A 26,791-nucleotide genomic window follows, 5' to 3' on the forward strand; every position below is an offset into this window, starting at 1 on the left:
GAAGACAGACAGACAGAATCACCTGATGGACAGATGGTTGGACAAATGGACAGAAGGACAGACATACAGAAGGGTAGATAAATAGACGGGTAGACAGACAGACAGACTAGTGAGACAGACAGAACAGGACAGGACAGACAGATGGATGGATGGACAGATGGGTGTACAGATGAAAGAATGGACAGACAGACAGATTACACACAGAAAGATAGACAGACAGAAGGATAGACAGACAGAAGGACAGACAGACAGACAAGCAGACAGAAGGATAGCCAGACAACCAGAAGGGTAGACAGACAGACACACAGACAGAAGAATGGGCAGATAGACATAGAGACAGACAGAAGGATAGGCAGACACACAGAAGCATAGACAGACAGATAGACACACAGGCAGACAGAAGGACAGACAGACAGATAGACAGACAGACAAAAGGATAGCCAAACAACCAGAAGGGTAGACAGACAGACACATAGACAGAAGAATGGGCAGATAGACATAGAGACAGACAGAAGGATAGACAGACATACAGAAGCATAGACAGATAAATAGACACACAGGCAGACAGAAGGATAGACACACAGACACACAGACAAACAGAAAGAAGGGTATACAGACAGACAGAAGTGTAGAGAGATAGAGGGATAGACAAACAGAGGTAGACAGACAGACACACAGAAATAGGGTAGACATACAGATGAAAGGATAGACAGACAGACAGAAACAGACAGACCGAAGGGTAGACAAACAGACAGAATGGTAGAAAGACAGACAGACCAAAGGATAGACAGACAGAGAGACACACAAACACACAGACATACATACAGGCAGATAGACATACAGAGAGACACACAGACAGACAGATAATTAGAATGATAGATGGTTAGAAGGATGGATAAGCAGACAGACAGAGACAAACAGAATGTCAGACAGATGGACCAATAGACAGATAGACACACCTAGAGAACCACATACATATATACAGACAGAGCCAGCCAGCCAGATAGATATATAGACAGATATACAGACAGACACACAAACAATCAGATAGACAGAAAGATACACAACAGACACAGAAACAGATAGACAGACATAAGGGTAGACAGACAGATACACAGACAGATGGAAGGATAGACAGACAGACAGAAGGATACTAACAGACACAGACAGATAGAAGGATCCATGGACAGACAGGTGGAAGGATGGATAGACAGACAAACAGAATGGTAGGCAGACAGACAGACAGACAGACAGAAGGATGGACAGACAGATTGATGGACAGGTGGATGGATGGACAGAAAGATGGATGGACAGACAGATGCACGCACAGAATTACAGATAGACAAACAAATAGAAAGATAGGCAGACAGACACATAGACAGGCAGGCAGACAGACCATGAGACAGACTCACCTGATGGACGGATTGTTGGACAAATGGACAGACACACAGACAGACACACAGAAAGACACATAGAGAGAAGGGTCAATAAACAGAAGGGTAGACAGACAGACACATGGAAACAGACAGACAGAAGGACAGACAGACAGAAGGGTAGACAGAAATATATATAGACAGACAGACAGAAGGAAAGACAGACATAAACAGAAACCGACTGACAGAAGGGTAGACAGACAGACAGACAGAAGGGCAGACAGACAGACAGACAGGAGTATAGACATACAAACACACAGACACTCAGGGATACATACAGACAGACAGGTGGACGGGAACACAACTTGACAGACTGATGGATAGACAGATGCACACACAGAAAGGCTGATAGACAGACAGACAGATAGACAGACAGACAGAGAGGCAGACAGACAGACAGATAGATAGACACAGAGAATCAGAAGGTTAGACAGAAAGGATAGATAGACAGACAGACTGAAGGATAGACAGAAGGACAGACAATAGATTGATAGACATACGCATACAGGCAGACAGAAGGGTATACAGACAGACAACAGAAGAATAGAGAGACAGACAGATAGATGGATGGACAAACAGATGGGTGGACAGATAGATGCATATACAGAAAGACAGACAGACAGACACAGGGAGAGACACACAGACAGACAGATAGACAGAAGGCCAGATGGTTGGATGGATGGATAGACAGACAGAGACAGACAGACTATAAGACAGATAGACACACCAAAAGAATGGCATACATATATACAGACAGACAGAGCCATCCAGACAGATAGACATATAGACAGATATGCAGACAGACATAGAAACAGTCAGACAGAAGTGTAGACAGACAGACACAGAAACAGACAGACATACAGAAGGGTAGACAGACAAAAATTGAGACAGATAGAAGGATACACAGACAGACAGAAGGATAGAGACAGACAGACACAGACAGACAGGATAGTTGGACAGACAGGTGGAAGGATGGATAGACAGACAGACAAACAGAATGTTAGGCAGAGAGACAGACAGACAGACCCAAGGATGGACAGACAGATGGACAGACAGACGGATAGACAGACAGATGGATAGACAGACAGATGGATGGACAGATAGATGCACACACAGAAAGACAGATAAACAGACAAATAGAAAGATTGGCAGACAGACACATAGACATATAAGACAGGCAGCCAGACAGACAGAGAGACAGGCTCACCTGATGGACGGATTGTTGGACAAATGGACAGAGAGAGAGAGAGGCAGGCAGAAGGATAGATAGATAGATAGATAGATAGATAGATAGATAGATAGATAGATAGACAGACAGATAGACAGATGGACAGACAGAAGGGTAGACAGACAAATGGTAGACTGGCAGACAGACAGGACAGACAGACAAACAGACACACAGTAGGGTAGACAGACAGTCACACAGACAGAAGTGTGGACAGATAGACATACAGACAGAAGGATAGACAGACAGAAGCATAGAGAGACGGACACACAGTTCGACAGAAGGATAGACAGACAGACATACAGACAAACAGACAGACAATGGTAGACAAACAGAAGGGAAGACAAACAGACAAAAGGACCGACAGACAGAAGTGTAGATATACCTACAGAAGGATATAGAGACAGAAGGACAGACCAACAGATGGGTGGACAGGCAGATGCACACACATAAAAACAGATAGGCAGTCAGGCAGACAAATACAGAGACAGACTGACAGACATAGAGAGAGACAAATAGAGCCAGCCAGCCAGCTATAGAGAGACTGACAGATGACAGACAGACAAAGATAGACACACACAGAGATAGACAGAAAGATAAACAGAACCAGACAGACAGACAAAGACAGAGTCAGACAGGCAGACAGGTACAAACAGACTGACAGAGGCAGGTATCAGAGCCATCCATCCATCCAGGCAGGCAGACAGAGAGACAGACAGATAGACAAATAGACAGAGCCAGACACAAAGACAGATAGACAGACTGACAGATAGACAGACAGAGACAGACAGTGCCAACCAGCCAGCCAGGTAGGTAGGTAGATAGATAGATAGATAGATAGATAGATAGATAGATAGATAGATAGATAGATAGATAGATATAAGGAAGGCAGGCAAATAGGTAAGCAGACCAGCAAGCAGTAGGGAGTTCAAATGTTTGGAGGTTTTTGTTACCCAGCACTCCAGAATCCTTAACATAGCGTTGGGTAGAGAAGGGCTTGTTAATCTTTTAAAGTTTAGAGAGAGTTTCTGAAAATTTTGAGTTATTTACATCTTAAATCTTAATCAGCCTTTCTCCAGGATTAAAAAATGATCTGCCAGGCAGTGGTGGCGCATGCCTATAATCCCAGCACTCCAGAGGAGACAGAGGCAGGTGGATTTCTGAGTTCATGGCCAGCCTGGTCTACAAAGTGAGTTCCAGGACAGCCAGGGCTACACAGAGAAACCCTGTCTCGAAAAACCAAACAAAACAAAACAAAAACCAAAATACCCAAAAATCAAACAAACAAAAATAATCAATTTGGTGGCTGTTGCTAGACAATATATTTAATAGAAATTAAACACAATTCAGGGGAAAGCTTTACCATTGAACATGCTAGAAAATGTTAGAATCACATCTTTACAAACCACATACAATTACATATATTTAATTATATTTTATCTAAGTATTATAGCGGCAATACGATCATAGTTGACATATGTGACTATCATTAGAGGTAGAAATTACAAATAAGAATAGGTGCATACATAGATACATAGATAATAGATAACTAGGAGGATGACAATAGATAATTAGGACTATGATACCTATTTTATGGAACTCACTCTAACAACTTTATGAAACCTGACCTTCACTATGAGTGGGACAAATCTTCCTGTTTACTGTTTCATAAATATATAATAAAGTATTTTGAATTCAGCAAGGCACATAGATTCTATTTTCCCTTGACCCACAGTATTATGAGCATAGAGTCACAGTAACTGTTTCTTAAGCACCATTTCTGAATAAGGCATTTTACTTGAGCTTTTATTTATAGACTGCAGCGGTAAAGTTCAATTGATACTTACTAGAACATTCTGATTTTTAAAAAATTTTTAATTACTTTAAGGTACTAATGTTAAAGTGATGACCAATGTGAGATGGAAGTATATTTTCATCTTAATAATATTTTAAAACAATATGCTTTTATTATTATGGAAAGAGTTTATTATATTTATAAGCCATAAGAATATGCTAACATTTTTAAACTCACTATACACATAAGACAGGTTTGTCACTGTGATCTGAAGTTATTTACTAATTTTTAAGTAAATCTTTTGGAGCTCTGAGTGTTAGTAAGACTTGTATAAAAAAACATTTTAAATATCTTGGAATATATGCTATATGTTTCTGCTGTACAATGCTATGTCTATCTGTTCAGTTTATGGGATATTATATATTGTACATTTTAAATTTATCTTCTCAGAGTAAAAGTTAATTTAACTCATTTTCTTGCCAACTGAATTGTAAATGAGTGATGTTAACATTTCCCCTGGGTAAAAGCTTAGACAAGATATGTATGGTTAAGGACCATTTTTTTTTGTGTGTGTGAAATAATCATATAAAAACACACTTTAGAGAACTACTCTGGACTTGCATATTTCTTCATAAATCAACTTTATGAAAAGGATGAGACCTGAATAAAAATTTAATCAAACCATTTGAGCTAAAATGGCTCAAACGGCTTAGCCAATTAACTTCAATTCACCCACTGTGTTTTTCTCATTTAATTTATTTAAAAAGAAAATATCTAATTAAATTAAGAGTTTTTATCATTCATTTAAAAGCATTCATAAATACATACACCTTTTATAGTTTTCATTTTTCAAAGGAATTTACATGAACAATAATATTTGATATTATTTAAATTGTACCTTCTGATTTATCAGGTAAGGTGCTGAATTTTCTTATTTTGAGTGTAGTGATAAAACAGGGATAATAAAAACAAGAATTCAAATGAGAAAGGAAAATGTTAATTTAGATTATTTTACATGATAAGATTCTCAACTTGAAAGATCCTAAAGACTCAATCTGAACTCTCTTGGCTCTGATAAACACTTTTGACAAATGGTAGGATGCAAAATCAACATACAGAGGTTTTTTTAATGCATCAAAACCAACTTCCTGAAAAAGAGGTAACAGAAAACTATTCACAGGCACTCAAAGTCTCTAAACACACAATTCCACAAATAAGTTGAATGTATATATAATGGACATTGTAAAACACAAAAGAAGAAAGAAAATGCTAAAAGGTACAAAAAGTACATGAACCAGCAGAATTATCATTGTTACAATGGGAATATCAACAAAAAAGACCCACAGATTTGGTTCAGTTCCCTTCCAACTGCCAGTGGCATTCTTCACAGACATGGAAAAATGTCTCTTAAAGGTACTTTGGAAATACAAAAGGCAAGGAATGACCAAAGGAATTCTGAACAAAATGATAAATGTATGCAATATCACAGTATCTGACATCAAATGATGCTACAATGTCATTGTAACAAAACCTGAATGGTGCTTGTACATAGACAGAACAGACACGTGGAGGAGTTGAAAGAGTTTACAGAACTCTAGTAAGAATTTCTACCTACAAAGTCATTACCTATGACTGTATTTTCAAATGTCCCCATGTTTTCCTATAATAGCCACAAAGATTTGTATTGTAATATTTTTTATCCATTTTATCTCAGTTTTGAAGAGGGTGAAATCCAGTCTTTCCAGGACCAGAGATTGTCTTTTCTTCCAAATTATTTTCAGCATTTTTGTCAAGATGCAGCATCCCATTAAAGAGACTATTCATAGTAAAAGAAATATAGCCCTACCAAAGAAGCACTGCACAGAATGTTAGATAAGGAACTAAAACCTTAAACAACAAAAAGTCAAGAGTTCAACCAGTGGAAAATTCAATAAATGAGTAATAAGGCTGAACAGGCTTTAAACTATGTAGTACTGGTGATCCATAAATATATGAAAATAATTCTAAACATCCTTAGATGCCAGGGAATACATACATCAAAACTGTATAGAGTTCTCATCCTAGTAAGAATGGTTCTCAAAAAAGCAAAGAACAGAATTTCACAATGAAACCAATTTTGTCCAGTGAATATACAATTAGAAAGATTCTTTTCAAAGCACAAGATTTTAGCTGTATATATATATACATGTTTGTATATGCGTGTGTTTCCATTTGTGATAACAAACATGATTTTGAAAGATATTATGATAAATAATGTAAACAAAGAATAAAATGTTTCATGAACTTGTATGTGAAATATAAAGAATGAAGGAGGAAAAGGAGGAGAAAAAGATGCTGAGGAGAAAAGAGCTGAGAAGAGAGAGTAGAATAATTGTTACTGGGCCAGGGATAGAGAAGAATTGGAAATAGGCAAGAATAGGAGGAAATGGGAACAGTATACCAGGCTAGAAGGATGAAGTGGATTCCAGGATGGGTGGAGTCTGCAAGATCCTAGTCTAGCTGGCAGAGAGGGCCTGGCACAGTGGTGGTGGTGGTGGTGGTGGTGGTGGTGGTGGTGAGGGGGAGAAAGCTTTCTCAGAGTATTTTAATGAAATGGCTCTTTGAGATGAACTTGGACTGTGTGCATACCTTTATTCAGGGTGGACAAGGGCTACATACAAACCTTGGAATGTAAGAAGGAGTTTCAAGGTAAATAAAATCATTGGTTGGAAGTCACTGTGAATGTCTCATTTGTATGGAAAGCCATTCCAGAAATTCCAGGTATTTGCTAGGTGGGTTCTTATTGGGAAAGAGAAAGTTGATCTTGTAGGTTTGCCAAGGACTATTTGACATTGGTCAGGTAGAAAATTGGAGTTCTGACTCTCCAGATCAGGCAGAGAAAAGGAAGTACTGCTAAGCAAAGGAAGTTCATCAATTTGTGTCAAGCTCAGAGGAGCTATCTGGACATGGTATGCTACAACTTTAGTAGTAAAGTCTAACATCTCTGCCTGTTTCATTTTTTAATGAATGGGTGTCATCAAAAGTCCTCATGCTCTATGTTGGGAACTGGTTTGTATTGAGCCAGAACCCAATTGACAGTGATTTTTGTAATGTTACTTATCTTCCCTTTTAAAACTTGAATGAGGCAGGGTAAGCATCAAAATAAAACACAGCTTAAAATGGAGGGCTAATGAGTGGTGCGAGTCATAAAGACAAAGGATGGTTGAATCAACTTAATGGCTTAATTGATTGAAATCTTGAGAGCAAGTCTGTATAGAGTTTTTTGAAGGTATTATTATTAGTCTCAAACATCTGGCTCATTTACATAGATATAACATTTTTTCTTTCAATTTCTATGTAAGTATATCCATGTTTAGCACTGTTTAGATCTAGTGATCTCCTATTTTGGAGCATGGCCCTGGGAAGAGAGTTCTTATTACAGTAGAGGGATCCAAGGCTATTATCTGTGGATGCCAATGCCTTCTTTTTTTTTTTTATTTCACTATTTGTTTAGATATTTTCAAATGCTATCCCAAAAGTCCCCCATACCCTCCCCCCACTCCCCTATCCACCCACTCCCACTTCTTGGCCCTGGCATTTCCCTGTACTGAGGCATATAAAGTTTGCAAGACAAAGGGGACTCTCTTCCCAGTGATTGTCAACTAGGCCATCTTCTGCTACATATGCAGCTAGAGACAGGAGCTCTGGGGTTAGTGGTTAGTTCATATTGCTGTCCCACCTATGCTCCAAACGCAAGAGCAGCCAATGCCTTCTTAAGCTTGTCCTGAAAGTCTCCAGATAGATGGTGTGTTTGGACAAAGACAGCTGTTGTGTCCCCAGCATATCCAAGAAAGTTTGCCTGTTCTATTCCTTCCAGCAAAGACAGACATATCTCTCATTCTTATCTGGCCAACAGCCTTAGTTTCTTGTGGGAACAATACTGTTGAATAGTTGTAACAAGGGTGCAGAACCCTGACAGGGGAGTGGCAGGGGGCTATCTGTGCTTAGTAGCAAGGCATGAAAATGATTGTAGAGTTACTTATTTAGACAAAAATTGGTAATAGAGTGCTTTTACCTTTGTTTTCTTATTTTAATATTTTCCACATAAGTGAATCTTTTCAATGCATTTAATTATTTAAATATATTTAAACATTTAAATATATAAACTGGATCCATACTGTATAGCATGGAATATTAAAATTAATATGTCACATGAATGTTTAGCATAATACTGTCAGAGTCTGAGACTTTCTTGTATGCTATACGCAGACATATCAGCAGAGGATATAGGGTATGCAGACTGTCAAACTTAGAGTAGATTATAATTATAAAAAATAATGATAAAAAGTAGAAAAGTTACAAAAATATTTTAAATGAAATATCAAGTCCTTGAGAATAAGCTATTTAAATATGCATATGTACATAAGAGTTTCTGTATGTATATATACACATATATATACACATATATATGTGTGTATGTATGTATATATATATGCATGCTAGGATTAAAATAAAATAAAGCATACAATATAATATAATTCATTTGCTTATAAAAGCTTACCATTTGAAAAAGAGGTGTATGCTAATGAACTCCTGAAGAATTTAGAAATGTGACTACATAGAAACTAACTGGATACTGACTTACTGATAAAATTATTTAGTTAAATAAATGAAAAGATGCAGGATCAGGCATACTACATACTGGAAAAGGTGGGAAGGCACCATAAAATTTTGCTCAGTTGCAAAATTACAGTTATGAAAGAGCAATGGAAATATAATTATAGTTGGAAGTTCCTAAAACAATCAGAAATATGTGATATCTTGTGGATAAGCCTGACAGGCTGAAAAAATGTGCTGTAGAAGCTTGTACAACTCCTATAATATCTTTTAAAATGTTTCCAAAAATAATATAATATGTGAGTTCAATGGCTGATTAACTGCAAAGAAAAGAAATGGAAGCAGAAACAAATTCATGGGTATTGCTATGTTGATCATAACAGATAAAGCATGGTGGATCCTTTAAAACAAAAGTTCAGGAAGCAATACATAGCCTCCTGTTTTTACTGTTGTCTAGAGAACCTATGCCATACTATAGACCAGAAAATTTAAAGAAAAAGAATAATGACATATATTAGGAAATGAGAAATTTAGATAACAACATTTGAAAGCAACATTGTTTTATTCTTATTTAAAATGTCTTGTAGCAGTTTCCCCACAAATGAGAAGATCTGTGTTATAGGGAAGCTCCTTAAGACTCAAAATGTTCTAAAGAGAAGCCAATTAAGACTCAGAATGTAAACAACACATTAGCTCCAGGAAGTTCCTGAACATAACCAGATACTCTAAGCTACTCCTTCTTGCTCACTTCCATATAAACATAGTAACTTTCATAATCCATATGTTTTATTTTCCCTATTAATACTTGTTAATTTAAAGGGAGATACATTTAAGAATGATTGTTGAAAAAGTTTAACTTCAAATTGAATGTATGTGTGTATAAACATGTCAGCAAGCTATATTTTTCTTAAAATGTGTTTTGTAAAAAAATTACAAACTATATTTACATCAATAATTCATTTTTACCAAAGATCTTTGTCTATGCTATTAATGGGAGCATGAAACTATAAAAAAACCTAAGTTCTTCATTGTAACTCATAGAGCTAGTGACTGGTTTAGCATAAATTTATAATACTTGAATATATTATGTGAAGGTATGTGGAGAAGCACCTGTGTAGGCAGTGTGAATGTAGCTTGATGCCATTACAGGGACAAGCAGATAAACAAATGAACACATTGATAAATTGATGAATGACTATATAGATATGGGGAGTGCATAACATTTCATAACTAACTGCTAAATTTAGAGAGTAGGCTCATTGTACTGCTGAGATGTGAGATACTTATTTATATATTTGTATAGAATTTTAACTTTTTATGACAATAAGTGTGTTGCTACTGTTCTAAATATGTTTACAAAAGAGAAATTAAATCTAAATTTTGAGAAAAATGGAGAGTTTCAAGATGAACTTTTGGTGATCTAACGTGACTTTCATTTTACTAAGTTCTCTAGGGATCCAGGGATGCAATCGCTATGGCATACTTTTGAGAACTATGTCTCATCATTTCTAGTATTTCCACTCTCTACTTGAATCTAAATGGACTTGAGCACATTTTTCTGTATATATCCATTAATATGATTTTTCAAAATGTTTTTAATGCAAACCACTCTACTGTTTTGTACTGTGTATAAGGCAACTCTAGAAGAAAATAAATGAAAGAGCAATTGAACTTGAATATAGTCCGTCTAAGTTTAAAGTTTGTCATCACTCATAGGCATCTTAGTTAACAAACTAATGTGCTGAAATTTAAAAATTAATGTCTTTGCTTCTCACAAGTATATGGTGAAGTTAATTAAACACAAGTTTTTCTTCAAATCAAGCTTCATTTTTTTCTTGAGAGTGTGAGCAATAATTTAAGAAAAAGCTTTAGGATGCAGTAAGAAAGACTGGCTCTCCCTGATTAGCTTTGTCTAAGGTCACAAAATGAGAAAACGGGAGTAGATATGTAGGAGTCTATTATTTTCCACTTTAATCAGATGATTGCTGACTGGCTGTATGACCTTGGATGATGTTCTTAACTCACAAGAGAGTACTGAAGATTAAATGGGGAAAGGCTATAAAAATTCCTTGTCTGTAACTGATGCTCAATAGAAATTGATTAAATATTAAACAATCTCCTTCACATAATTGTGTTATGTTGCTTGTTCATGTGCTTTCTTCCACTTCACTAGTTCGTAATTTTCAGTACACATCTGACTTTATGTTCATAGATGACTGTCATAGTGAATCTTCATTCTAAGCAATGATAATTAACTGTCTTCAAACAGTAACTGTTTTAATAATAAGAAATGCAATTCATGCTATTTACTGGACAGTGGGAAAATAATTCAAAGAAAGTTCCTACTTTGTGGTGCTAATAATAGCCATTTCCAACTTAATTGTGGGAAAACTTTCTGGTATATGTATTCATAAGTTATATTGTAAGTGTGGAATATGTAATATAATTGTACAAACTTAGACATTCTTTGTCTATCTCTGAAGGATCGTGCCTTGCTATAAATCGAGGATGAAATGTGTATAGTACACATGAATCTGCTGCCAGAATAACATAGCTTACTGTTTTGTAGTGAACTTTATTTTTCATCGAAGGAATGAACACTAATATATAATGTAGTGCCATTTTTGATTTCTATTGCTGTGCTATAAAACACTCTGATCAAAAACAGCTTCAGGGAGGAAAAGGTTTATTTCAGTTTATACTTCTAGGTAACAGTCTATTACTATCACTGATGAAAATCTGTTTAGGACCCCAAGGCAGGAACCATAGAGGATGGATGCTTACTGGTTTGCACATGCTCAGTCAGCTTTCTTATGCAGTCTAGGACTGCAGCTTAGGATATTGCCACCATAGTAGCCTGGGCCCTCCCACAATAAAATCAGTCAGGATGGTCTCTCACAGATGGTCTCTTTTGCTTCAGTAAACTTTTCAATTGAGATTTTATTTGCTCAAGTAACTCTAGGTGGCATCAAATTGACAATACATTCTAACCAGAACATACAGCAAATACACCAACTGGTGGCATAGACTCTCACAATTATATAATACACAATCTGTAATTATATGTTTCTGTAACTACTGGTTGGTTTTTAATTTTTTTTTTTTTTGGTTTGTTTTTTGTTTTTGTTTTTCGAGACAGGGTTTCTCTGTGTAGCCCTGGCTGTCCTGGAGCTCACTCTGTAGACCAGGCTGGCCTCAAACTCAGAAATCCACCTGCCTCTGCCTCTCTAGTATGGGGATTAAAGGCATGCGCCATCACGCCCGGCAGTTTTTAATTGTTTATATTGGCATGACAGATGTACGAATCATTTTTTGTCCTGGCATATTACTAATAGTGTAATGCCACTTGGAGAGAAGAAATTGTTAAGTTCTGCCATATTATATCCCATTGATTATTGACCAAAACATACTATTTCAAGGTATCAATGTATTCTTACTGTGACAGAGAGGCTAAGTAAATGAACAAAAAAATAAAAAAAAATGCTCATCATAATTATCATAAAGTAAACAAGTCCATGTGAGACAGAAGAACTGCTTTAGTTTAAGCTTCTTGAAGTAAGGTGACTATCAAATGCATGTGTGAGGAGTTTCATTGTACACTGTGATGTAATAAATATCAGTTCATCAAAATTGTTTAAAAAAACTAATGGGTAAATATTTTAGATCAAGGTATAAATAAGAGTAGTGACTTTAGTGATGACTCCTAGCAATGGGAGATATAGAGCCTGAACAGGCCATCTCCTGTAACCATGCAAGACTTCCAGTGGTGTGACTGAGACACATATCCATCACAAATCCTCCTACCTGCATTTTTTTCTTTCTGGAGTAAAGATGTCACCGAATTTATGGGATTAGTCTAACTTGAGATCCATGCCATGAGCCTGAGCCCATGCCTGACACTCCGTGGAGAGCTAAGAGCCAGACACTTTATATCCCAGAGTCCTAGGAAAGAATTAAAGTCAACAAAATGGTTCCTAATGATATTCTGCAATGCTCATAGACTGGAGCCTAACATAATTGTCACCAGAGATTCTTTATCCAACAACTGACAATAATAGCAAATGTGGAGACCCACAGACCCACTGTAAGCACTTTGTGGAATCACAAAGAGGAAGAAGGGTTGTAGGAACCTGAGGGGTCAAGGGTACCACAAGAATATGCTCCACTGAATGAAATAAGCAGGGGTCATAGGGGCTCACAGAGACTGACATGACAATCGGGAAGCCTAGGTGTGTCTGACTTATGTACTCTCCTTATACATTGTGTTTGTTTAGTTTTCTGTACTTATGGGAGTTTCAACAGTGAAAGGTTGAGTATCTCGGACTCTTTTCCCTGTTTTTGTGACTCTTTTTCCTCCTACTGGGTTGCCTTGATATGAGAGTATGTGTATAATCATATTATAACTTGTTAGGTCATCTTTGGTTGATATCCCTGTGAGGCCTATTCTTTTCTGAAGGGAAATGATAGGGAATCTAGGAGAAACAGGAAGTGGGAGAGACTAGAAAGGCGAGGAAGAGGAATCTGGTATTGAGATGTAATATATGAGAGATGGACAAACAAACAAATGAAAGGAAAAAACAAAGACCAAGAGATGTAACAAGAGCCTCTCTTATACACAAAGACAATACAATGTAAATATCTCTAAGTTAGTGGACAAAGAATAAAGAAATGCCATTACTGTACAATCAGCAAAATATATGACATTAATCATGTATCAGGGCAGCATGGAAGAAGTGGTGATTTATTTTTTAAAAGTTGAGCTTTAGAAACGCTTCAAGAATGAGACTATTAAACTTTCATTTGTCATTTGAAAAGTTAATGATGGTTTTTGAACACAAAATGATGCAGAGACATGAAAGCAGTCAAGGTTGGGCACATTGATCCCAGAAGCCAAGGATCTTCGATGAGATAGTAGTAGTGACCACAGAGAAAAGTAGACATATGCAAGCATTTAGACACAGAAAATAGATGGCTTGTTAGTCAACCAAATGGCAAGATTCAGAAATGATGGAATAGCATAAAAAATATCAACCACACTCTCTTGGTACAACACATGAATACTATTTCCATATGAAGAACTGGAGATAAATGGAAAATTATGGATTGTGTAGACAGTGAGGAGTTTAATCTTGGTTTCAATATAGCTAACTATTTCATAATCTTTCAGAACTTGAGAGGCAAGAAGGGAGTCACAACAATTTAGACAACATGTAGTATAAATAATTTACCACTCATTTGTCCTTATTACTGCACAGTGTTTTATACATATGCAGTCTTTTTCAATAATTATTCATAGTCTTAAAACTCAATAGAGTATCCAAAACAATTTACTGTTATACACTGTATGCAATTTGTATAAAACACTCCATTTTTTACTTCTAATTTCACTTATTGAAAATAGACTTTTTTCATATACTATATTCTGATTATGTCTTCCTATCCTCTAGCTCATCTGAGATGCTCTCCATCTCCCATCCATCAAAAATCCACAACCTTTTTTGTCTCTCATTAGAGAGCAATAAACATCTAAAGAATAATAATAAGATAAAAATAAAACAAAAACCTAGAATAGGACACCTCCCATATATGCAGACACACACATTCATAAACAAAGGAATCCCTGTCTGACATCAATGGGAGGGGAGGCCTTTGGTCCTCTGGAGGTTTGATGCCCCAGAGTAGGGTGATGCTGGAAGAGTGGGGCAGTAGAGGGTAGGTGGGGGAGCACCCTCATAGAGGCCAAGGGGAGGAAGTAGAGAAAGATTACGGGATGGGGGGCTTGTGGAGTGTAACCAGGAAGTGGAATATCATGTGAGATGTGAATTAATGAATAGAATGATTAATAAAAAAGAAAAAGCTAAAACAAAGCACAAAATGGGAGCCAGAATATTTGTACAAGGTTTTTTTTTTTAATTTTTATTGTTTGTTTTGTTTATTTACATTTCAAATGTTATCCCCCTTCTTGATTCTCTCCACAAACCTCTGATCCCACCTCCTTCCCCCCTGCCTCCATGAGGGTGCTCCCACACCCACTCGCCCACTGCAGGTCTAACACCCTAGCATTCCTTTATGCTGGAGCATCAAGTCTTCACAGGACTAAGCCTCCCCCACCCTCTTTGATGCCAAACAAGACCATCCCCTGCTACATATGCAGCTGGAGCTATGGGTCCCTCCATGTGTATTCTTTGGTTGGTAACTCTGAAAAATCATTATAATATATATAGCCTCCAAATAATGCCAGTGAGTCCATTTTCTGTTGGCCATCTACTGGTAGGCATGGAGCCTACAGAGAGATTTGTGTCCCCTGTGAGACTGTGGGACACTATTCAGGGATCTGTTCAGTCTCATGGAGTTGGACTCAAATCTAAACATGTATTGGTTGATTATTCCCACAAACTTTGTGCCACCATTTCTCTAGCAGATTTTGCAGGTAGGTTATCATTGTAGATTGAATAGTTTATAACTGGTAAACCATTCGTTTGATTTTTTTTTTTTTTTTACTTTTTCACATCATTGGTTTTGTTGTCTTTTATTAAAAAGTATTATTCCTCCCATTGATGGCCGACTAGGCCATCCTCTGCTACATATGCAACTAGAGACACAGCTCTGGGGGATACTGGTTAGTTCATATTGTTGTTCCTCCTATAGGGTTGCAGACCCCTTTAGCTCCTTGGGTACTTTCTCTAGCTCCTTCATTAGGGGCCCTGTGTTCCATCCAACAGATGACTATGAGCATCTACTTCTGTATTTGCCAGGCACTGGCATAGCCTCACAAGAGAGAGCTATGTCAGGGTCCTGTCAGCAAAATCTTGCTGGAATATTCAATGGTGTCTTGGTTTGGTGGTTGTATATGGGATAGATCCCCAGGTGGGGCAGTCTCTGGATTGTCTTTCCTTCCATCTCAGCACCGAACTTTATCTCTGTAACTACTTCCATAGGTAATTTGTTCCCCATTCTAAGAAAGAGTGAAGTATCCACACTTTGGTCTTCCTTCTTCTTGAGTTTCATGTGTTTTGCAAATTGTATCTTGGGTAGTCTAAGTTTTGGGGCTACTATCCACTTGTTAGTGAGTGCATATCATGTGTGTTCTTTTGTGATTAGGTTACCTAACTCAGGATGTAGTTAGTTGATAATACAATGGCATTATTCCTTTGACATAATTCTATCTGATGCAACTGAAAGTTTGTTAAATTTCTTACTCAAATGATCAAAGATCAGAAGAATTAACCTAACATGTGTACATATACACAAATTTTACAAGTTTTATTACTGTCATATTGATCATATATGCAACAACTATGTTTGCGATTTAGGCTTACTATACTTAGGGCTCCAACTCTTACTCTCTTTTGATAATGATTCTATCCTATTTCATGTTTGTAATATTGATAACAAATGCTTTTTATTGTCATAAATAAAATTTTCATGGTTAAAAAAGTATTACAGTCTTCAGTTTTGCTTTGTTTATGATTTTGATACTTACTGTCTCTGGCACTCCTATTTTTCTTTGCTGATACGCTGCATTGGATTATCTATTTCTGTGAAGTTTAAATTATGTTTTAATTGGGAAGATATGTATCATTCATGCATATTACTGTATATATAATTGGGAAAGTCTAATTATATTACTGGAAGCCTGAAAACCCCAAACCATGCACAAATGAAATTGTGTTAATACTATCAAAAGCAGAATATATCCCTGTGACTTAATGTGTGCTTAAAACTTGCAAGTGCATTCACTGTGCTTCATAAGCATGTTTCCACTGATGCTTTAGATACTATATGAATCCCAGCAGTAATCTATTATGTTTCTGTTGGATGATTATAAAACTCAGCAGTAGTTCAAGAAAGTATCTTTTACTATCCATCATATTATAATTTTGGAACTTAGTGTGTGACAAGATTTTTGTTAAGCTTTGTACCACTTCAACTAATGTAGCATGTGATACCTGGTGCTAGAACACTGCCTATCATATGTGTTATATAGTATGTTATCAGTTACTTGTTTCTAAAAGTGTTATGTTATCAGATACTTGTTTCTAAAATGATTAATTTTATATTTAGTTTCTGCCTTACACTAATAGTCATTGGCATATTTATTTTACTATTGTTCTTGTACTCTTGGGCATATTACCAAATCCAAAATCATGCCAGATAGAACCACAGTAATCAACTAAATTTGTGCAACTTGAGATGAACAAAAATATTTTGACATTATAATTTATCAATTATTACTTCTAATACTATGAAAATTTAAATATAGAAATGCAGTATTTTGTTGTAGCTAAAAATATAGGACCTGAGCTTACTACTCAAACTTACATAATTTTTCTAGAAGTGGGGAAGAAAAAAAATCTGACTAGGTCAAAAGAAAAGCACAATTCCAGCAGGTAACAATTAAGGAAGTAGAGTTAAATGGCAATATACTTTTTGCTCAGATGGTAATTCCCATAGTTCTTCCTACAATAGACATGTAGAATGAATTGTAAGAAAGTACCAATATTTTTCTATAAATAGTCTGAGACTGTAACTTATCAGCTTCAAATTGTCAGGTCAATTCAATTTCTGTTCTTCCAGTTTTAAGTGATATATAGTGAAAAGCTGTTCTGACATTTGCAGTACCTGAAAATTTTGTAAATGTAATTTAACAGGGTATACTCTCAATGAGTAACTTATGAAAATGATTACCTTTTTAATTTTTATTGAGCTGAAACTGTACAGACACAACATTTCATTGAGATCATTTTCTCATGGGCAGTATTTGTTTATTGAAGAACTTTTCCAATTTATGAAACATGGAATATCCATTAGAGTGAGATTTTTCCATTTAACTGATATTTCTGTGATTGCTGCTGTTCATTATTTGTTCTAAGCATATCTAAAATTAATAGGATAACAAATTTTATTCTAATCTCTTACGTAGAAGTCCAAGTTAGTATTGGAAAACTACCACTGGTCATCTCTCCACAGATTGCTTCCCTTTTCTAGAAGTTGTTATAATCTAATAGCTCAACAGTTAGGGGTGGAGCCTCATTTGTTCTTTATCTGTTCTACAATTTCATTTTGCCTAGTATTGTACAGGTCTTGGGCCAGGAAACTCAGCAGCTGTGAGTTTATCTGTGCAATCAATAGCCATGTCAAGTACAGAAGACAGACTATTAATGTTTTGGGCTAAATACGATGCCTTTGCCATCCATCTTACTAAGGCTCAGAAAATATCATAGAAGAGGAGGCAGAAAGAATATTTAATTGTTTATGTGAACATTTATTTATTTATATCTCTAACTTCAACTTTCATGATTTACCCTCCTACAATGTAACTAAATGAATACAATTTCTTATGTTTTAATACAGTAATTTTATCATCAATATAATTTCTACATGCTACTATTTATAAAATTAAATACCTTATATTCAGATTGTGCTTGTATATTAATGATTATCAGGATATTTTTTAGTTAGCAGTAAAAATGACTAAATGGTTTTTATTCCAGGGTCTTCTATAAAGACAGCAATATAGCTAAGAAAACAGGGATCTTGCCACTAGACTGAATGAACTCAGTTCAATCTGTTACCCACATAGTTTAAAGAAATAACCAATTCTTTCAAGTTATCCTCTGACTTCACATATGCACTCACAACACACAGACATGCAGACACAGACACAAACACACACAGAGAAAGAACACCCAGAGACACACACTAATGTAGAATTTTTATGTATATATAGGTTTCTTTCCTGTCTTTTCTTGTTGTTGTATTTATTTATTTATTTTTATTAGATATTTTCTGTATTTACATTTCAAATGTTTTCCCCTTTCCTAGTTTCCCCTCGAAAAACCCCCTCTCCCTTTCCTCCTTCCCCTGCTCACCAACCCACCCATTCCTGCTTCCTAGCCCTGCTATTCCCCTATTCTGGGGCATATAAACCTCACAGGACCAAGGGCCTGTGGATGGATCTGGAGGATATTATCCTAAGTAAGATAACCCAATCACAAAAGAACACACATGATATGCACTCACTGATAATTGGATATTAGCCCAGAAGCTTGGAATACTTAAGATACAATTAGCAAAACACATGAGACTTAAGAAAAAGGTAGATGAAAGTGTGGATACTTTGATCCTTCTTAGAAGGGAGAACAAAATTCAGATGGAAGGAGTTACAGAGACAAAGTGTGGAGCAGAGACTGAGGAATGACCATCCAGAAACTGCCCTACCTGGGGATCCATCCCATAAACAACCATCAAACCCAGACAATATGGTGGATGCCAACAAGTGCTTGCTGACAGGAACCTGATATAGCTGTTTCCTGAGAGACTCTGCCAGTGCCTGATGAATACAGAGGTCAATGCTCACAACCAATCATTGGACTGAGCACAGGGTCCCCAATGAAGGAGCTAGAGAAAGGACCCAAGGAGTTGAAGGGGTTTGCAGCCCCATAGGAAGAACAACAATATGAACTAACCAGTACCCCAGAGCTCCCTGGGACTAAACCAGCAACCACAGAAAACACATGGTGGGACTCATGGCTCTAGCTGCATATGTAGCAGAAGAAGATGGCCTACTCTTGTCTTGCTTGCTTGCTTGCTTGCTTGTTTGCTTGCTTTTTTCCTTTGTGGTTTTTTTTTTTTTTTTTTTTTTTTCTGAGGCAGGATTTCTCTGTATAGTCCTGGCTGTCCTGGAACTCACTTTGTAGACCAGGCTGGCCTCAAACTCAGAAATTCGCCTGCCTCTGCCTCCTGAGTGCTGGGGATTAAAGGCGTGTGCCGCCATGCCTGGCTGGCCTAGTCTTTCTTATCTTTCTGTTCTTAAGTAATAAGCATTTTGAGCCACTGTTTTCTATTTGTGGCAGGATCATGGTGATAATTTTTTTCTTGCTACATCATAAGCATATTGAGAAGAATAATTACATGTTTAAAAGAAGAAATGATTTACCACTCTACATCAATAAATAAAAATCATTGCTTTGTTTTTATTAGTGTTATTTAGGGAACTGAGTCATTTTCATCAGTGCAAATTATTTCCACAACTTTATTTTAAAGTCCTCTAATGAGAAACATTATTATTAAAGGATAGAAGCAATATTAGCAGCAGTGAAAAAAATAGTAAACATAGATCAATAATTAGTCTGGTGAAAGCATTTTTTTTTCAGATTGCAAAGGAATTTAAAATTAGAGCCCCTGCGCATGTAATTATTTCTCATTTTGTTGTGCATTGTCATTTAGTGACTTGAAAATGGAAAATACACATATCTTGAAATCTGCACCAAATGTGAAATGTGAAAACTGAAAACAGTTGAATTCCTTAATGATTTAGTTAATGCTCTGATGTTGTCTACAAGCTGCCAACTTTACCTTTTAGAAAACATTGTACTAAAGCAAATTTAAACATTTGGAAATTTCAAATGATAGGCTAGTTCACTTCCTTTGGTGATTGTTTTTTTAGCATTTATATCCATATGAATTGATATTTTTGCAACCACCAATTTCAATTTTGTAGCATACATGTCCTTACAGTTTTACACTAAGGTTGTCTGACCATACACTTTTCCTAGTTCACCCATGCCTCTTCTCTTTTGAAAAGTGAATTCACTATTTGCTTTGTTGTTGTTTTTTGTTTGTTTGTTTGTTTGTTTTTCCTTATATTAACTCTTTGGAAAATTCTACAAATTTGTTTTTATGATGGTGTCTGAATAGTAACCCCTAATTTAATTGAATGAATACATCTTTTCTTTAAAAAAGGCTGTCCCATTATGTACTTTTATACATATGTTATCTTTAAAATCTTGGTTCTTTCCTGTTAAATGTGATGGGCATTAGAATGCAGTATTTTAATTTCTTCATTTCCCTGCATAAAAAATATGGCCTTTGATTTGGATGGTCTAGACATTTCAGAAGATTTCCCAGATGTATTTCAAGGTTATGCTTGGCAGCTGGCTAATCATATATTTCAGAATTTGACTGCCCAAGACAGGAATAGTTTTTTATTATTATTATTATTGGTTTTGAGAATTTTTGAAGGCATTATTTTTACACCAAACTCATTGACTTTTCAAGGGTGTGGGTGCGATGAAGACTAAATTTAGGCAACTTTTTTGTTACATCTCATTGGATCTTTTCAGATTCTTTCATTACAATGTAAAATATAATTACCTAACTATAATATTCTAACTATAATATTCTGTGTACTCAATAGTAAGCATATATGAGATAAAGTAGATGATTATCTTCAATCTAGAAATATACTCACTTCATTCATAGAAATATTATTGGATGGAAAGTCTTCATTTCTAAAATTGTTATAGATGCCAACATAAGTTAGAAAATATATTGCTTATTGTGCTAAGGTACTGGAATAAATGTACTATTAAATATTCTTTAAAAACTTCATTTCAATGACTCTATAATATCCTACTTAACAATATATTCAGTATTTCATTAATCTGGGAAGTTTTGCTTGTTTTTATATGAACAAAAAGTAAATGGTTTTGTTTGCTAAGAACTGGTTTCATTTTTTCATCAAATTTACATGAAGTTTGATGTGAGATTCTGAACATTTCCTGTGGTTTTCTAGCACTATCATTAGATGAAGATGGCCCTTTATTTCATAGATAAGGGAATAGAAACAAAATATTTTGAACATCTTTTATACACACACACGTACACACATATACACACATACATTGAAGAGGTGTATTTTTAAGAAGTCTAGTTCTAAGTTCAGAATTTCTCCTTTAAATGAACTCTGCTGATATCTAATATATTCTCAATAATTAATTTACAAGTACAAATGAATGTCATCTTTGAATTTCAGCAATGATTAAGCTATCCCTACATATTATAAACAAATCACAATACTTACTTTATTACTTACTCGCATAAGAAAAAAAAAGATACTGCTCAACCAGTCCTTGAAATCAGGGTGTTTCAGAATCAGCCAGGTGATATCTCCATGTTGAGTGCTTGCCTATTAAAGAGGTTATTTTGAAGTTTTGAGGAGTAGGTACAGGATATGACAATATTCACAACTGGGAGAGGCTCAATATAGTTTTAAAACTCGATTTCTCAGACACTAATTTTGTTCTTAATGAATTTCCATTCTAAATTCAAGGTTTATTTGGTTCAAATTTACTCAAGCCTAGCAGAATTCCAGAAGGGAGTTTTTGCCACTGCTTTTGAAACATGATAACAATCCCAGAGGCAGAAAGTTTCTTTTCATTTTTTTCTTTAGAGCTTTAGTTATTATTTTAAATTAATTTATTTTTTACATTCTATATTCCATTCCCACACCTCCTCCCCTCCCCCTGTCTCCACGTGGATGCCCCCCAGCCCCACCCCACCTGACTTCTAAACTCCCTGGAACCTCCAGTCTCTTGAAGGTTAGGTGCTTCATCTCTGAATGACACAGACCCAGAAGTCCTCTACTGTATATATGTTGGGGGTCTCATATTATCTGCTGTATGCTGTCTGTTTGGGAGTCCAGTGTTTGAGAGATCTCAAGGGTCCAGATTAATTGAGACTGCTGGTCATCCTACAGGATCGTCCTTCTCCTCAGCTACTTTCAGCTTTCCCTAATTCAACAACAGGAGTCAGCTGCTTCTGTCCACTGGTTGGGTGCAAATATCTGCATCTGACTCTTTCAGCTGCTTGTTGGGTCTTTCGGGGGGGGGGCAGCCATGATAGGTCCCTTTTTGTGAGCTCTCTATAGCCTCAGTAATAGTGTCAGGCATTGGGACCTCCCCTTGAGTTGGGTCCCACTTTCGGCCTGTTGCTGGACCTTCTTTTCCCCAGGCTCCTCTCCATTTCCGTCTCTGTATTTCTTTCAGGCAGGAGCAATTATGGGTCAGAGATATGACTGTGGGATGACAACCATATCCCTCACTTGATACCCTGTCTTCCTGCTGGAGGTGGGCTCTATAATTTCCTTCTCCCTACTGTTAGGCATTTCATCTAAGGTCCTTCCCTTTGATTCTTAAGAGTCTCTCACCTCCCAGGTCTCTGGTGCTTTATGGAGGGTCCCCTCAACCTTTTCTTTCCTGAGATTGCCTGTTTACATTCTTTCTGCTAGCCCTCCGGGCTTCAGTCCTTTTCCCTCACCCAATACCAGATCAGGTTCCTCTCTGCTCTGCTCGCCCACTTCCCCCTAACCTCATCCACTTTCCCTCTCAGGTCCCTCCCTTCCTCCATACTTGTGACTGCTGTCTTCTCTCTCCCAAGTAGGACTGAAACATCCTCACTTGGGCACTTCAACTTGTTGACCTTTTTGAATTCTGTGAACTGTATCTTGGGTATTCTGTATTTTTATTTCTGCTAATATTCATTTATTAGTGAATACATACCATGTATGTGCATTTGGGTCTGAGTTACCTCACTCAGGATGATATTTTCTAGTTTCATCCATTTGCCTGCACAACTTAATTGTTACTTGCTATAGTAGCTACAGAACCATCAATGCTCAGCTGTCTTCCTCTGCATTATCCTTCATTTTATGCAAAATTTATTAGTCCCTTTAAAAAGCAATCTGAAAACTGGATGATGTTACTTGTATCATTTTTTTTTTAGAATATTTTATCATCATCCCTTCCATTTAATTGCCTGCTTACAGTGAAGTTAACTCATTCCTCTTCTTTCCCCCAGTTTTATCTACACAAATCCAGTCTGCACATACTAGTCTTACTTTCCGAAAGTTATCATAGTATCATAGTCTTGTTCAAAAGTAACCATTGCTTAGTATGTTGACTGAAGGGCAGCTCTTTCGTTTGCTGTAGGTTCTCTCTTCACTGTGTAGTCTGTTTTGCTCTCCTGAAGATTTTCAATGTGTTGATATCCTGTGTGTCAGTTCTTCCAATTATGTTCTAATTTCATGAATCCTAACCAGAAAGTTATTACCTGTGACAGATCTTGAAGTATTACTTTTGATTCCTATATTAGACATATTGATTCAATTTGAGTGGAGTTGTTTATGGTTTTTCTGTTTTCCTTTTCATGTATTCCTGTGTGTGTGTGTGTGTGTGTGTGTGTGTGTGGTTGTGTGTGAAAGCATATTTGTGTGGGGGGTGGCAGTGTTCATATGAGTCCATTCAGACAGAGGCCCAAATTCCATAATCATCTTTAATCTCTCTCCCTCTCCCTCTCCCTCTCCCTCTCCCTCTCCCTCTCCCTCTCCCTCTCCCTCTCCCTCTCCCTCTCCCTCTCCCTCTCCCTCTCTCTCTCTCTCTCTCTCTCTCTGGTTTTTCGAGCCAGGGTTTCTCTGTGTAGCCACAGCTGTCCTGGAACTCACTCTGTAGACCAGCCTGGCCTCAAATTCAGAAATCTGCCTGTCCCTGCCTCCCAAGTGATGGGATTAAAGGCATGCACCACCACCTCCCTGCTATCTTTAATCACTCTTTTACATTATCTAATGTGGCCAGGTCTTTTTTTTTTTCTTTTTCTTTTTTTTTGCTAAACATGTGCTTAGTCTTGCTATCAACTTTTTCCAGAAATCCATCTAGTTCTACCTTCATGAGGCTGTAATTACAGATGAACTACCACAACCACTGGAGAGTTATGCAGTTTCTAGTTCATGGGATCTAAATTCTTGTCCTCATGCTTGAGCAGCAAGTGCTTAGAACAATGACCTGTTTTTATGTTTTCACAATTCACACTGTATATGAATTTCTTTTACGCATCTATTATCCACTCTTATTCTATTTCTCTACCTCAGACCTTTATTATTCCTGCAAATACCCTTATACTTTGAAGTTTATTTCAAGTTTGATCTACTTTGTTTAATTGGGATTCATTGCATGGGCACAAGTAGGGCTTACTTACTGTATCCTGGGAAACTTATCAGTGGCTCCATCATTGAAATGAATGACATGATTTTTCCTATCACCCATGAACTGTCCATAGTCCCTCAGTAAGAAGTGTATCCTCATTTTTATCTCATCCATGATTGAAAAAGTGGTGGCTATTATCAATCTTCTGAGGGCTTTATGCTTTGGAAGCTGCAGTTACTTTGTGAGTGAAATGGTTATGCCATGTCTATAAGATACAACGTTCCTACTCAAACTCTGGCTCCTAATTCTGTGCTCCCTCTTCTGCAATATGCCTAGAGCTTTGCAGGGGGTAATACAGATATCCTATTTAGGGACAAATGTGAGGGATAGACATTAGTTTCATCCTTTCACCTATTTATATCCACTTGTTTTTAATCAGTACTTGTTAATTAAGCATTGGAAATTTTGTACATATTTAACTGGCTGTATGCATGAGGGTTGAATTCCAAGTCTTCTAGTATTCATTTATATGTCTGATTCCTTAATAGGACATATACTCTAGTGTTACTAGGCCTCTGAACTATCTTTTATTGCCAGGAATTACAATGTTTCCAAGAATCTCTATTAAAAACTACGGAAATGACAGAGACTATTGTCTACCTAGACAGTCATCCAAGATTCACATAACATTTTTAAATGTGTTCCATAGGTAGAATAGCTTATACAATACAAGAGTTGAATCATATATACATAATACACTGTAATAAAATATAATCCTAAATGTGTATTAATACACAAAGTCCATTCTAAACATAAAACGTTTAGTTTGTTAATGGTCTTTAGTCTAAAATTAGATTCAGCAATCTATCCTTTTATCCTGCTATTCCTATATCTCCAAAGTGTTTGTGGTTGGACAAGACAACCTAATAAGAGTGAAATAGTCTCATGAGCAATAAAAAGAGCCAGAGACGTACCCTTCCCACTGTTGGGAGACCTACAAAAATCACCAAGCCACTGAGGCAGTGTATGGCTTGAACTTCCTCTTGTGTCAGGAGCCTCAACTTAAACCAGACATTGGATGACAACTCCCACATGTTTTGCACCCACATTGCCTAGCACATTTCATAGGCAGGGTAAATTATAGGATTGTAGCTTGAGGGTTCTGTAGCTGGGTTGGTGTGCAGGTTCTCTTTCCACATCTTGCAGAGTACCTTTCCATGCTAAAGAGCCTGGAGCACAGGAGTAAAGGCCCTTGTAGGCATCACCTTGACCACTTTACATTCCAGGAGCTATGTTGATGCTGTTCTTGGCAATGATATCCTGCTGTCAGTTTTCAGAGAATGAGCCTCTGTCTTAGCATTAGCATAGAATCCATGAGGATGACTCAAATGAGGAATCCTAGTACTGGAGGATATGGAGTCTGATCTGGCCATCTTTAGCCAGGCAAGTCTTCTAGTGGTGGTACTGGGTTATTTTCTGTAGACTTCTTGGCTGAGGGGTCCCATGGAGATTCCAAAGCAACCAAGGCTGATGTTATTTTCATATTTATTGGTAAAATACAAGGCTCATTTAAAGACAGATATTTTGTTCTGCATATAAATTTATAAGAGAAAAAGTGATTAAGAGGTTTAAAACATTAAGCCTTTCCTGTAATTATTTAATTATAAATGCAAAAATTTAATTAACATATCAATATAACTTTCCATAGAAAGGAAATGTAATTAAAAATAGTTTATTATCTAATGAAAGCTACTCACTTAGATTAGCTAGTTTCGGCAATTTTACTTAGGAGATAAAGTATTATAGAATGAAGTTTTTATGTGACCAAGAAAAAGAAATTAACTTTAGTGCTCATCTCATTGGTTTGCCAAATTGCAAGGACATTTTAGGCCTGATTATCATGTTCTAATTAGTCTCTAGAGGACGTTCATGGACAAACAAGTGCTCATTAATCTGTCTTCTTCCTGTAACATTGATTTGT

General features: G+C 36.6%; 1 protein-coding gene across 10 annotated transcripts in view; it reads left to right on the forward strand.

Moving 5' to 3' along the window:
• The window catches only part of Dmd (dystrophin, muscular dystrophy), a 2,390,387-nt gene that overhangs the window by 785,740 nt on the left and 1,577,856 nt on the right, over positions 1–26,791 (forward strand). The gene's annotated exons all lie outside the window — the stretch shown is intronic.

This window comes from Mus musculus, chromosome X (assembly GCF_000001635.26).
Source record: "Mus musculus strain C57BL/6J chromosome X, GRCm38.p6 C57BL/6J".
NCBI classification, from domain to species: domain Eukaryota; kingdom Metazoa; phylum Chordata; class Mammalia; order Rodentia; family Muridae; genus Mus; species Mus musculus.